Source organism: Diadema setosum, chromosome 2 (assembly GCF_964275005.1).
Source record: "Diadema setosum chromosome 2, eeDiaSeto1, whole genome shotgun sequence".
Lineage (NCBI taxonomy): Eukaryota > Metazoa > Echinodermata > Echinoidea > Diadematoida > Diadematidae > Diadema > Diadema setosum.
The window spans coordinates 3,597,544-3,612,019 of record NC_092686.1 but is presented as its reverse complement, the minus strand read 5'-3'; positions in this window follow the sequence as shown (position 1 = coordinate 3,612,019).

Sequence of the window (14,476 nt, the reverse complement as noted above, 5' to 3'; positions counted from 1 at the left end):
CATATCATAGTGGTCACATGTGCCAAATTTCAAGCCAAATGCTCAAAAGCTGAGGGAGATGGCTGAATCCACAATAGTTTTGTATGCTTTTTATTCAAAGTCTGTTGTTACCATGGCAACGCATTGTTCAACAATGACGAAAAATGAAGTTTGCACATCTACGTACTATACCGGTCACATGTGCCAAATTTCAAGCCATTGCTCAAAGACTGACAAATTTATCTGAATTCACAATATTTTAGATGCTTTTAAGTGAAAAAAAAATGATGTTACCATGGCAACGCATTGTTCAACATCAACAAAAGATTAGTTTTGCACATCTACATACTGTAGCGGTCACATGTGCCAAAATTTAGGTCAAATGCTAAAAAACTATACGAAGTTAGATCAATCCACATATTTCTTTGTATGATTGGTATAGAAAAAACTGTTGTTGCCATGGCAACAGATTTCTTCACATCCACACAGGGAAAAAAGCGTCTTGCACAACTACACATTACATTGATCTGATTCTATGCTGAATTTCAACTGCATTGCTTTAAAACTGAGTGTAGTAGTGTAATCCACAATAATTTGTATGATTTTTATGAAAATATGTCGTTGCCATGGCAAAGCATTACGCGATATTAACGAAAAAGATGTCTTGCACATCTACCTTTGACAGTGGTCACACATGCCAAATTTGGGGTCAATTACTCCAAAAATGAGAAAAAAGTTTGATACAATGACTCTCAAAAAGCTATCACATAAACTTAGGAGTGCTCCTGACCACTCCTAGATTTATGTGATAGCTTTGCCAAGTTAGGAGAGACTTTATGTGCTAGCTTCGTTCATGAAATGGTTTGTAGAAAAAGTCTCTCCTAAGTCTGAGTTTATGTGATAGCTTTATGCGATAGCTTTTTCATGAAACGGTTTTTAGCAAAGTCTCTCCTAAGTGTGACTTAGGAGAGAGAAAGTCTCTCTTAAGACTTTCATGAAACGGACCCCCGGGTCTGTTGTTGTTGTTGTTGTTGTTGTTGTTGTTGTTTTTGTCGTTGTTGTTGTGTATCAATGCAAGGAGACCAGTAAAAGGGCAAGATTTGGCGAGTGAAGGCCAAAAAAAAAAAAAGGAAAAGAAAAAAGGACAGAAAAGAAAAAAAAAAGGAACGATGCCACTATAGGCCTATAGTTCCCACTGGCTCCTCATTCAGTCACAATTATAATGAAAATATGTAGCCTCATTTCGTTCATTGCTAAAGCAAGTGGTTTACAGCCAACTCTCCGAAAAAGGTGGATTCCCCTTCTATACAAAGGTGCCTTTATCATTTTAATCTTATTGTTAGCTCTGGGAAAACAATATCCTCCCAAATGCAAGCGAGGACCCAGGGTATTGTCCATCATCATCGGACCGTATAGAAATACATCTTTGTGATACAAAAGGAATCTAGAGATAGATCTACTTAGATGTGCTTCCTGAATTCATGTCTCCAATTAACGGGTAGCTTATGATTGGCAGTATTTTTGACAAAAAAGAAAAGAGAAAAAAAAAGTTCCATCCAATTATGCTAAGTGCAATGTTTGCACCAAGAATGAAAATGTGTTTGTCAGCCGGGGCTGGACCATAATTCATCATTTTGTAAATGTAATCTGTACATGTTCGTCACATTGTGTCCCTCCCTATGCAGGTCACCAGTGGGGCTTCATATAGACAGTAGTAGTACCCACATACGATTGCAACTACCATCTGACCTTTCACTGCAAAACCAACAAAATTGGCCGCGCTAAAATTTAGGTTTGAGATCAGATGGGACATTGAAGTAAACGTGATTCGTAGCTTTGAGATAATTTCTAACTCATTATTACATTGTACAAGATTTAACTTTTGTAAGAAAAGGTTTTTAAAGAGAGCCAGTTCTTTTATTTTCAGAGATTCGTGAATTATTTTGTTACCTCGAGCACAGGTTATGTGCCTTTTTGACGACAACTAGCTCATTTTCTTTCTAAATTACTGTCAAAAAACCCCATATTTTCACGCCTACTAAAAAGCTGACCCATAATGACTTTCAATGCAGTTGTGTTGCAGATCGTTATACATGAAAACGGCGTGTGTCCAACAGTTTTTGGCTCGTAGCCGTCTTCATTGCGCTGCGCACCTTTGGATTTAAGTCTTAATGAATGAGGAACAGAAAGTTGAATATGTTCAAATCCTACAAACGTTAGATTGAAAAAAAAAGAACCCACTTCATATGTGGGTATAGTGGTTGTACCTTTCTACCTGCTCCACAAAAATCATGAAATCTACATCTATGAACAAAGTCCAAGGAACACTTACAAAGTTATCAATCAGATTGATAGAGCAGACCTATTATGTATTTTAGTGTGTGTGCGAAAACTGAATAATTTTCATATGTGGTCTGACTCTCATACACTCCTGTACTAACCTTTGTGAGAAGTATGTCTCAAAAATTATGTTCATCCGTATTGATTGCATGGTAACCCTTTAGAAATTTGAAGCAGAGATGGTCGATTTATATTTCAAACACATCTGGTGAGTATTTGCCCCAAAATAATTGTGTCAAGTGCATCGCATCCAGGGTGTCATAATCTGTGTTTTGTTTTGCTTTACATGACTTTGTTTTGTGTTGTTTGAAGGTTTGCATGGTGAAGTTAATTAGGAAGAAAGATTTGCGGTGACACCATGTGTATGTAGTCCTTAACCGGATCGTAGTTTGGAAGAAGAGCTTAGAAAGAGGAGAAACGAAGAGGGAAGCGACATATGGGGGTTGTGAGGAGGGCAAAAAGTGAAGAGTGGGAGACAGTAATGGGCTGGAAGTTGAAGTTGCACTAGTGGACACAGTAGAGAAAGGAACACAGAGAGTGGTAAGGAAGAATAGTGTGAGAATCAAGTAAGATGTTCGGACATCGTTAGAAGGGGAAAGATGAAATAGAAGGGAAGAGGAAGAGGAAGGAGTTGAATGTTGGAGAATCATGGAGATAGGGGAGAGCAGTGAAGATTCGTGAAACCAAAAGGAGAACGAAGTCGGAGAACAGTGTGGCTATGGAATGCGAATGAATGGAGAAAGGAGGATTAACAGAAATAAGGAGGGGTAAGTAGAGGAGAGGTGAGAATATGCGGAGAGAAGGGAGAGAGAGAGAGAGAGGGGGGGGGGGCAATGAAAAGAAGAAGAAAAGAACAAAATTGAAATTCAAGACGTAAATTAGAGGGAGCTAGTGTAGATCCTAGAATTAAATGCTGCTGCGGAAAAGAAAAATAAATGGAGAGGAAATTGATGACAGTTAAATCCTGAAAAGGTTCCTGTGGGAGAAATGCAAAAATGAGAAATTAAAATAAGGTTAAAGTGTAGACCTGAGGAGAGAAGACAAGAGAAATAACCTGTAAGGAAATGTGTAAATTAAAACTAGTGGTCCTGAAAAGGACCGTTGGGTTGTATGGAAGGAAGAAATAAAAAGAAAAGAAAGAAGAGAACAGAACAGAAAGAAAAGAAAAGATAAGTAGTGTAGAAACAGACAAAAGTGTAAGAGAGAGAGAGAGAGGAAAGAGAAATGAAACACTGAGTAAAGGTACACAGCTAGTGAAAGTAGAACAAGAAGTCTAGTTATAAGAATAACTAGGAGAACCGAGGAACTTGACGTTTCGGGCAGGTTGACTGTCCTTCGTCAGAAGTGAAGCGTGATCTGAGGGGAGGCGGGCTATATATGGAGAATGCGGACCTAGATGGAAGAGGTCGGTCGAGGCGGGCTCGCAGGCGGGCTGAGCGTCGGCTGTTGGTGGAGTGTTGTGGTCGTTGATGCGTTCTATTGTTCTTGGAGTGTGTTAGTAGCGGAGTACATCTGTGAGAGCTAACTTGGCTGTTAGTAGGTCGTGGCCGGAGATTGGAGTCCGGGTTAGATGGGGTGGACGCCGGTGGTGTGAATGAATTGTGTCGGTGAGGGCGTCTTCTGGAACCAGCGATAGGTGTGGTCGTGAGTGGAAGGCGCGGTTGACGTCGTGGGCGCTGTTGTGAAGAGGTGGGGGAAGAGTTATGTCGCTTCCCTCTTCGTTTCTCCTCTTTCTAAGCTCTTCTTCCAAACTACGATCCGGTTAAGGACTACATACACATGGTGTCACCGCAAATCTTTCTTCCTAATGACTTTGTTTGTTTGGTTGGTTCTTTTTTTTTTTGGGGGGGGGGTGCGGGGTTGGGTGAATTACAATAAAAATCAAGTCAAGTCATCCTATTTGGCATAATAATAATAATAATAATAATAATAATAATAATAATAGTTCACAACATTTATATAGCGCGTTATTACATAAAATGTCTCTATTATAAAGCGCTATGGGAAAAGAAAACAATAGAAAGGGAAGAAGAGAAAAGAAAAGAGAGAAAGAAGAAGAAGGCACAGTTTCAGAAACGGTATAAGACATGAGATACAGTCATAATACTACTCAATGAACAAATACGTTTTTAACATGGATTTAAATTTGTCTATATACTGAGTATGTTTGTTTCAAGCATTCAGGTAAACTGTTCAAGAGTTGAGGTGACGCTGACTGAAAAGCTCTAGAACCATAACATTGTGTCTTGACAGGATGAGGTATTAAAAGTGATTTGTTGTTAGACCGCAAGTTCCGGAAGGGTAGGTATACAGTTATCAACTGTTGAAGATAAACCGATGCAATATTTCGCAAACATTTAAAAGTTAACAAAAGAATCGTTCGCGGATTCTTAACATATGCAGTTCTCTCAGTAGTGAATGGGGTAACCGACTCACGTGAACGACGTTTAGCAATAAGCCTGGCAACTGGATTTTGAACTCTCTGCATGCAGTTTGTTGATTTGCGCATCAGGCAGACCATACAAGAGACTGTTGCAAAAGTCAATGCCAGACAATACCAGTGCCTGAGCGAGTCTCTGGGTTGTCTTTTTCGTTAGAAATTGGCGGATGCTGCCAATTTTGTGTAGGGCAAATGAGGCTGATCTGCACACATTGTTCACATGAGTCTTCAAAGACAGATTGTGATCAAATATGACACCCAAGTTTCTTGCATCTGTGCAGCATTGTATAGTAGTATCATCTAAAGAAATCGTGCTAATCGGTCTTGAAATCCTGTGCCTGCTTGTGAAATGTATATATTCTGTTTTGCTTTTATTCAGCTTCAAACCGTTCTGTATTGACCAGCTCTTGATATCCGAGACACATGCACTAAGTCTTTGTATACTATAGCAGTAGACGGATGCTGCTTCTTGAAGACAAGGTAAATTTGAGTATGGCTGCATAGGTCATACACCTCATGTCGTGGTGCTTGATGACATCCTCTAATGGAGATGAGAAGAGTTTAAAGGCCAGTGGGCCAATCACAGACCCTTGGGGAACTCCGAAGCTAGAGGAGGTGACTTGTGACTCAGAACCACCAACGACGACAGACTGTATTCTATTATTAGTAAGGTAGGAACGGAACCATTCTAGGGCAGTGTCACTAAGTCCAAATCTATCGTGCAAACGGCTAAGCAGGGCATCATGACTCACTGTGTCAAAGGCAGCCGAATAATCCAATAGCAGCAGAATTGCTTCTTCACCTTTGTCTAGAGAGAGAAGAATATCGTTTGTGACTTTTAGCAGGGCAGTTTCACAACTGTGGTGTGGCCGGTAGCCTGATTGCATCTCAGAGTAAAGATTGTGCTCAGACAGTTTATCTTGAAATTGAGACAACACGAGTCTCTCAATAATCTTTCCGAGGAACTGAAGATTAGAGACTGGTCTATAGCTCTTAATTTCATCCGGACTAAGTTTAGATGACTTCAGGATCGGAGTTATAATGAGCATGCTTCAGAGAATCAGGGAAATGACCATCCTTGAGGGAAGCGTTGACAATGGATGTAATAACCGGAGTTGATTCATTGACACAGTTCTTTAGCAGCCAAGTAGGAATTGGATCAAGTCGACTGGAGGTTGATCGAGACTCTCTCATAACTTTCTGAACTTGTCTCTGCAGTATCGGAGAAAATGCATGAAAACAGTGCCAAGTGCTTTGAAAAGTGATGTGAGATAGATTATCCGAGGGTAATTTCTGAAATAACTGGACGAGGACATCGATCTTGTCGATGAAAAAATCAGAAATCCGATCGGCAAGAGATTCGTTTGGGTTGTTATCAGATGGGAGGACCTTCTTGGCACCGGCTGAAGTCAGACGATCAACTCTCTGGAAAAGTTGATGAATGTCACAGTCGTCCAGCTGCTCGGAGTAGAACTTTCGCTTTGCCTTGGCAAGTTGCTTGCTGTAGAAATGACATTCATTCTTAAGGATCTGGCGATTGATTTCAGTTCGGGAGTGACGATATCCTCTCTCCAGTTGTCTTACCCTCTGCTTAATATGGCGAAGATCATCACTGAACCAAGGGGAATGCGGTCTTGCAGTTATATGTCTAGTGATCGAGGGGCATAGTTCTCTAGAAGATCTTGAAGTACCCTGTTGTACTGGAGAACAAGCTGTTCAAGATCTGAGGCGGGTGACTCATAAAGTTCGGACTCAAGAATATCTGCCCGGAAAGCATGGATATCAATTTTTCGAAAACTAATATCAATTTTCGATAGATCCGGCTTCTGATGTTAACATAACAGCTGACAGATGAGTGGTCAGATGGAAGAAACTGCGATGATTGAACTTGGGAAATGACATCATCGGAGGCTCTGGTAAGAATTAAGTCCAACGTATGGCCCTTCTGATGGGTAGGAAAGTCAACGTGCTGTGTAAAATTGGCTGATGATATCAAGTCCAGAAACAGAAGAGCTTCTCGATCTTTATCATCATTGACGTGAAAATTAAAATGCCACGGATTACAAGATGGTCGGATTCAGATGCCAGTTGTTCACGAAATACTGCAAATTCATCCAAAACTATGGATGAAGTTAATCTTCGGTACTTTGTTCTCTGTGGCCTGTAAACTACAACCAGACGAAGAGGCTTTTGACATTTGGCAGAGATCAAAACATTGATGTATTCGAAAGATTCAAGTGTACCCACATCCTTTCCGAGGATAGTGTAGCTTCGATGAAGGCATATACCGACACCACCACCTGATCTCTCCTTTCGAGGTGAGTGAATAAACTGATGGGAAGGGAGGTCAGTGGAAAAATCAGACAGGGCTCGATCATCACGTGCGTCTCCTGTGAGCCATGTCTCAGTGAGTGCCAAGATATCCACATGTTGCGAGATTACCATGTCTGACACCATATGCATCTTGTTATTAAGAGATCTGGCATTCCAGAGAACCATCTGACAACGTCCGTAGCCTGGTGGTGGGACCTTTGTGACCTTCTTGAGATCCCTAGTGTTTTAATGGTATCCCAAGTACCCAGAGTTCAGATCTGCCAAGTGTCTGCTGTAGGATACTCTTCGATCCAGACTCTGTATCCTAGGTACAATGGCCTGTGCAGAAAATGCTGAAGAAAGCCCATGATCCTTAGCGTTTTCACCAGGGCCCGGATTGGGATGTACATCACCAGCTTTTGTCAACTCAGTGCGAAATGTGCTGGTGGAGTTGCCGTAGTATAGAATCCTTTTCCCTGCATAGTGATGGCGGTGATGGTCATGGCTCCTATTCACTGTCCTGCCATGAATAGATGAAGAAGCAAAGTCCACATTCAGGTTGATGGACAAACACAAAAGAACCAGTGAAAGGAGGGTAATGGTGCAAGGCATTGCTGTCTTGAGTGTACAGTTGAGTGAACAACAATGTAGGGCCTACTGCACAGAAGTAATGGCTCCAGGTCCCTGCAGTGCTGTGACCAATACAGCCTGAAGCCAGAAAAGTTGATTTCCAAAATATCACGTTCAGATGCAAAATCCAGGCACCAAAGTTGTCTAGCAGTGTCAGCAAAATAGTGCAATCAGACTGGCAACAGCCTTATAAAGAAATTCCAGCTGAAACTAATGAGCAGAGCAAAAGTAGAGAGAGCTGTGGGAGGCAGCTGCTAGGTGCACTCACCACACTCACAAAAAAAAAAAAAAAAAATATGGGGGTACCTGTTCAAACATGTACATAACATACTCCTGTGCAACAAGCTTACTTACATTAATGGCTAACATAAATGCGACCATATCATTGCCCTTGTAATTTGCGTTGTTTCAAGGAGACGCCATCACAGAAGAGCAACCGACAACCGGATATCACATGATTCACTCAGAAAAATGGATTCTAAGAACTGGAGATGTCTCGTGGTCTCGAAAGTGCTCTTTTACGGATGTTTATCTACTATCTTCTTCATTCCACATACATGTGAGTTTGGAAACAATTGATGCATACTTTCTCTTTCTTATTTTTTCCTCTTTTTTTTGCCAGGTCACATTATTAGAAAGTTGTGAGTGAATTGGATATGTATCATTTCAATATGGAATTTATAGAATCTATAATGATAAAGCTTTGCTTAATATGTATATATATATATATATATATATATATATATAATAATAATAATAATAATAATAATAATGTCGGGTGAATTCCTATTAGCCCTGTTGATAATGGTATGCCTATAGGTCCTATTATAAATCATCTTTTCGACAAAAAGTGTTCTCCTTATTTAAGCAGTACAGGCTTTCCCGCCCATTTTCGTCACATCTTCATTTTCTTTCATCAATTTTCAGTTCAACTTCGCTTTGAGAACCTAAATGCGTTGAATTTTAGGTTTAATTCTGTTGAAATGTCATTCATATTAGTTTTTAGCAATCAGATTCAGAAATTAAGCATTCCAATGCGTCAATATGTCACTACAATCTGTTTTTGTAGCTTAGCGAGTTAGGAATGCTGGCATCAAATTCGGGAGTTGCATTTATACAATACCAGATTGCATCATATACATGCACTGTATAATTCCGTGTCGATGCATTCAAAGGCCTATATGGCATGTATGAAGACATTTTCTTTGTGGATAGGTGTAACTAAATGCGTAAAGGAAAGTGTGTTTGTATGCCTGATTCCGGATACAGGGCCTAACCTTGTTTACCGGTCAGTCCATTTTTTAATGATATTACCCTATTTCGAGGAGGCTGAATCCCAATCTGGATGATCCGACTCTTATAGAAATAAAGATTCTGTATTTTCATATCCAAGATTGCAGCCAAAAATTGAAATTTCAATTTAAGTATTCTTTATAAATGGTGAATTAATCAATGGGAAAATGATGGTTTTACCCTATTTCGAGGGTACTAAATACTTGAGGTTTTGAGATATTCAAGATTTTTAAAATTCGTTTTAGCCGCCATCTTCAAAATCTCAATGGTACAAGACTTGCATCAACCAGATTCAGAAACCTCGAAATAGAACAAAACAACCAACTTGCTGCCAATTAATTCACATTTTCATAAGGAAATACTTTTATTAAGATTTATTTTTTTTCTTTTTTTGCGGCCATTTTTGGACATCTCAAATACTTCGGGGGTGCAAGAATTCCTTCATCCAGATTTGGATTCAGCATGCTCGATATAGGTTGAAACCATCAAAATTTTAAAACTTTTAACCATTTCAAAAGAAATATATGGGAATTTCTATTTGTGGCGACCATCTTCAACATCTCACAATCCTGACGAATGCAAAAGTTGCATCATTCAGATTCGGATTTAACTTCATTTTTGTTTCCATTTTCATAAGATGATAATGCAATTTTAGCGATCGCTTTGGCCATCATCTTGAATAACAATTATCTTAAAACCCTGAAGGATTCAAGATGGCATCATCCAGATTCAGATAAAGCATCCTCGAAAAAGTGAGGGTAAACACGTTAAAAAACATTGGGGAATGGTTAAACTAGGCCCTACTCATTCGATTAAGGCATTGATTACAGCAAAGTGAACCTTTGACAATATGAATGCTGAGTTTGCAGTGTCTAGCTCAGCTTCCGTAACGGACGACTTTGAAACGCTCTCGAAAACTATGACAAAGCAGGAAATCGAATGACAACAGTTTACAATTGATTAACTAAGTGCGATTTTAACCAGAATTCTCACATTCAACAGTGTCAAGGATGAAAGTGAAAACTTTTTTTTTAATGGAATGAAATGAAATGAAATGAAATGATGGTGATACCATATATCACAATGTCGAAAATCGATTGTAAGAAGACAAAAAGGTGTGTTACTATGATGGAATAGTCAGCAAAAGCATATGTAGTACTTAGCACAGCAACTGTTTGGTATTGTAACTACAACACTATTCCAACATCAGATGGCACTACTCCAGATGCAACAACGCAGTCGACAACAACCGAGTTAGCAACAGTTGAAAGAAGTACAATCATAACAGGTAGGACTGGTACACTCCTTTATATGAGATGTTACAAAAAAAGTACAGGGAATAAATAGCATTACACATAGTTTTTGAAATCTAAAGTGGTCTTCAAGATTCCCTCCAGGATTTCTACTAATATCTTTCTTGCCATTCCCTCCCGCCAACAATTTGTTGATAATAAAATTCAATTATATAGTAGCAACAGTTTATCAGCATGTTCATGTTTCCAACGAAAATTGTTTTCAATTATTTTTACAAACTTTTTACTTTAAAAGATTGTCCATTACGTCAGGATCTATAGATTATATTCAAAGACAAATATTAATGGTAAGAAGACTATAACTGTGGGTAGCTATGTCTGAGCATTCACTAAGAGAATTCGAAATTTCGCATAGCAATGTTATCTATTTGTACTTTGTAACTCCTATCATAGCATTGGAAGATTCTACAGCAGTTGCAACAACGCAGTCCACGCCAACTGAATTGACAACAGCTTTGACAAGTTCAATGACAACGGGTAAGAGAAATGGAATGGATTAGATAAGATTAAATTAAATGACTACAAGATTCAACATTCAGTAACAGAAGTCGAAGTTTCACGGTGTATCGGTAAATATTTGGTATTGTAAATCCAATTCTAAAATAAGACCTACATGACACTACTCCAGTTGTAACTTCAAGTCGACACAACCGAGCAAACGACACCTGAAACAAGAAGGCCTACAGCTACAACAGGTGGGATATGGAATTATTTCATTTCAGATGTTACGAAAAGTATAAATCCAAAAGCGACAATGACAAAAACTATCGTGTGGAAGCTCGGTGGTCTAGTGGAGATGACGTCTGTCCGGAGTTCAGTTCTGACTTTTCCTTCCATGCCAGCCACTTGAAGAGACGCTTCGTAGCCAGGAGCCTAGGAGCTATGATACCAGGAGAGTTCAACAAGCCATTGATAAAGATCACTCTCTCCCCAGATCTGAAGTTCTCAAACCAAAAACTAACAAACAAGACGCTATCGACAGAATACCCCTTGTGACCATCTTCCATCTCAATCTGCATCCATATCCTTCATGACAATTACCATATTCTGTACACTTCTGATTGCATTTTACAGGCCGTTTCATGGCCATATTATTAATCAGTTTCGTTAACATTGCAATGAGTACATTGTTCATTTTTTCTCTGCATTGCAATTCGTATTCATATTTTGTATTATACTCAATGATTTTTCCTTTCAAATTTGTTAACAGTACATGTATGATAAATGTATCACCTTGTATTATGTATTTCTTTTTTATGGAAATAGATAAATAAATAGATAAAAATGAATCGAATGATACTCCTATAATGATGTACTGTAACCTCAAGAGGTCTTTTCGTTCATGCTGAAGCACCCTCTCTCGCCATGCTTGCTGATAATTCTTCTCCCATGAGCATGGCACCTTCAAATTCACAGCCAACAGGTGTTTGTGATATACACATCCATGAGGGTGACACTTTCGCCAGTAAATCTACCGGCTCCTCTCGCCTACCAAGGGTAATCTACCTTGCATCACCACTAATGTTGTGTATCTCATCACTTGAAGAGTTTGTAAGACCACGCTCTGGAGAACGCATCTATGGGCACAGATCATCTGTCAACACAGTCAAGCTTGACACTCCATTTGGCCACCATTTAACCTCTCTGAACCACTCTATCACAGACATCATTCCACAGGGCATCGAATCTTTGGGTTCTCCTCCAGACACAGTCCGAACCAGCAGAGAGAAGCTCTGGATGAGACAACTTTGCACAATCCAACCCCATAGAATCAATTTAACATGAATCCAGGAGGGAAATGACTATATTCACAGTTATTTCTCATCCTGTGCATTTCAACTAACGCCACTCACGATGTCCTCTTTTCACTGTTTTCCATTTCTTTACCCTTGTATTGTTCCTGATCTTCTTTAATGCTGCCTGTCTACTCCTCTCCCTTTTTGTTTGACGTATCCCCCCTTTACTCTTAAATTCCCCTCCTTCATACCTGTTTGGCTCATTGAATTTGCTCTCTAACCTACCTCTATGGTTTTGTCTGTTGTGTACGTCCCTAGTTCTTCCTAGACTATGCATGTCGTGTGTAGTCCGTATGTGTATCCTCCATGTTTGCCATTTTGCCTCTGACGCAGATTATGCTAGGATCGAAAGCTCAGGTCCCTTTTGATTCAATTTTAATCCACTGACTCGCCACTATAGGACAAGTAGTTTTTAGCACTTTTTTTTTTGTTCTGCAAAAAGAAATCACAAAAATGCACTTTTTTCCCTATCTGTTCTGGTAACTAGATATTGACGAATGTATTTATTGCCATGCCAACGCTACCTGCATCAACACGGACGGCAATTTTACTTGTGAGTGCAATGAAGGTTTTGATGACCAGAATATCGCCTATCCAGGTAGAAATTGTGAAGGTGAGTATTTCTAATTTTCTGCTTTTCGAAATATTATGGATAGAACTTTTAAACAATTGTTGCAAAAAATAACATGAATATGCTGACATTCCCTTTCGTCTGCCATAGTGTCAGTCTGTTCTATGTGTCTTCTTGTACAAATTAATACAAAACAAGGTATCCTATCTGACTCATAAAATACTATGGACATATAAGCACATAGAAGAAATATACGTTTTAACATCTACATATTTCGATGTACAAATGTCTTCCATCTATTGCTCTCTGTTATTGCATTACTGAAGGTATACATCGCATTTCTTGTCGGAAAACTTTTAGATCGATAATCCTGAATGATTTCAAAATAATGGCATCAATGACAAATGACTGTGATGAACAATACCTTTACCTTGGTATCACAACTCTCAACGTCCTTACAATTGATTTCGTTGTCCCATTTGAAAACGTTGTTGTTGTTATTTTAAAGATCGAAGGAAGAGAGAGAGAGAGAAAACGTCTTTGTCTTGGAATCAAATAGATGCCAAAAGTCCCTGTTCTTTGTGATTGGTATTGCCAACTGTTACAATTCCTACTTAACGTGAAACCATAAAGCTTAGTGTGAATGTAATGAAAACCTTCTTTAAAATGAAAGACACATTTGCAGTGTTCTGATAATTTGTCATACCTTGATACTTAACCCACTTTATTTCATTACACAATCTATATGGGTCATGTACAAAATGCCTTATTTGTCCTCAGAGAATCGTTTAATATTCAGTAAAGATTTGAATGGTACTTTGAAAAAGAAAGTGAAATTAAACTCTAGACCTCGTGTCACCAAATCATCACATTTGTAGAAATGTTTCCTGACAGCGATATTTGTAACCATATAATTGGGGTCTCACTTGTAGACTGACATGACAATAACGTCTCTTCACAGATGTGACACTTCCAAACATCACTGGATGTCCAGCTTCGCAGTCAGTGCCCACACTCCCGGGATTGTCTTACGCGATAGTTTCCTGGATTGAACCAAGAGCATCAGATTCATCTGGTTATGTGTCTCTTATGTTCAACGGACCGGGCAATAATGGCGATGCCTACAACATTGGAGAATACAATGTCAGCTATACTGCGACAGACTGGGCTGGCAATGATGCCACTTGCCAGTTTGTAATCAGCGTGATGGGTGAGTTGAGAGAGTGGTGACAGCGGTGTGATAGTGGCTTAAAGCCGGAGTTCCTACAAATGTCCTAAGTCGAAATCTCACAAGAACGAAGAGGATATGCACATAAAACAGATTCAATGTTGAATTCATTCCTTATAGGAGAATCAAGATAGGGTGGGAAACGGTGGGTAAACATAAAAATGACTACGTTATGAAGTAAATCGACGCATGGTATGATTTACGCCCATATACTGTATAAATCATGCTGAATTAATCATCTCTTGTTGTAGACAGTGAATCTCCTAACATCACCTGTCCCGATGACATTACGATGCAACAAATGCCGTACTCTGCTTTTCTGAACGTGACGTGGTCAGACCCGGTGGTGGTAGATAACTCGGGCTTATACTCAGAGCCTCAGTCTATTCCTGCGTCAGGATCGCTGTTTGGTATTGGCAACACTACCGTGAATGTAACTTCGCAGGATCCTAGTGGAAACGTTGGAAGCTGTCAGTTCATCATCACGGTACTTGGTAAGACGTGTAGGGACCCCTCGAATTTCCATAGAACTGATCACTAACCCTCTCTTATACCTCCAAAGCTTGCCAGAAG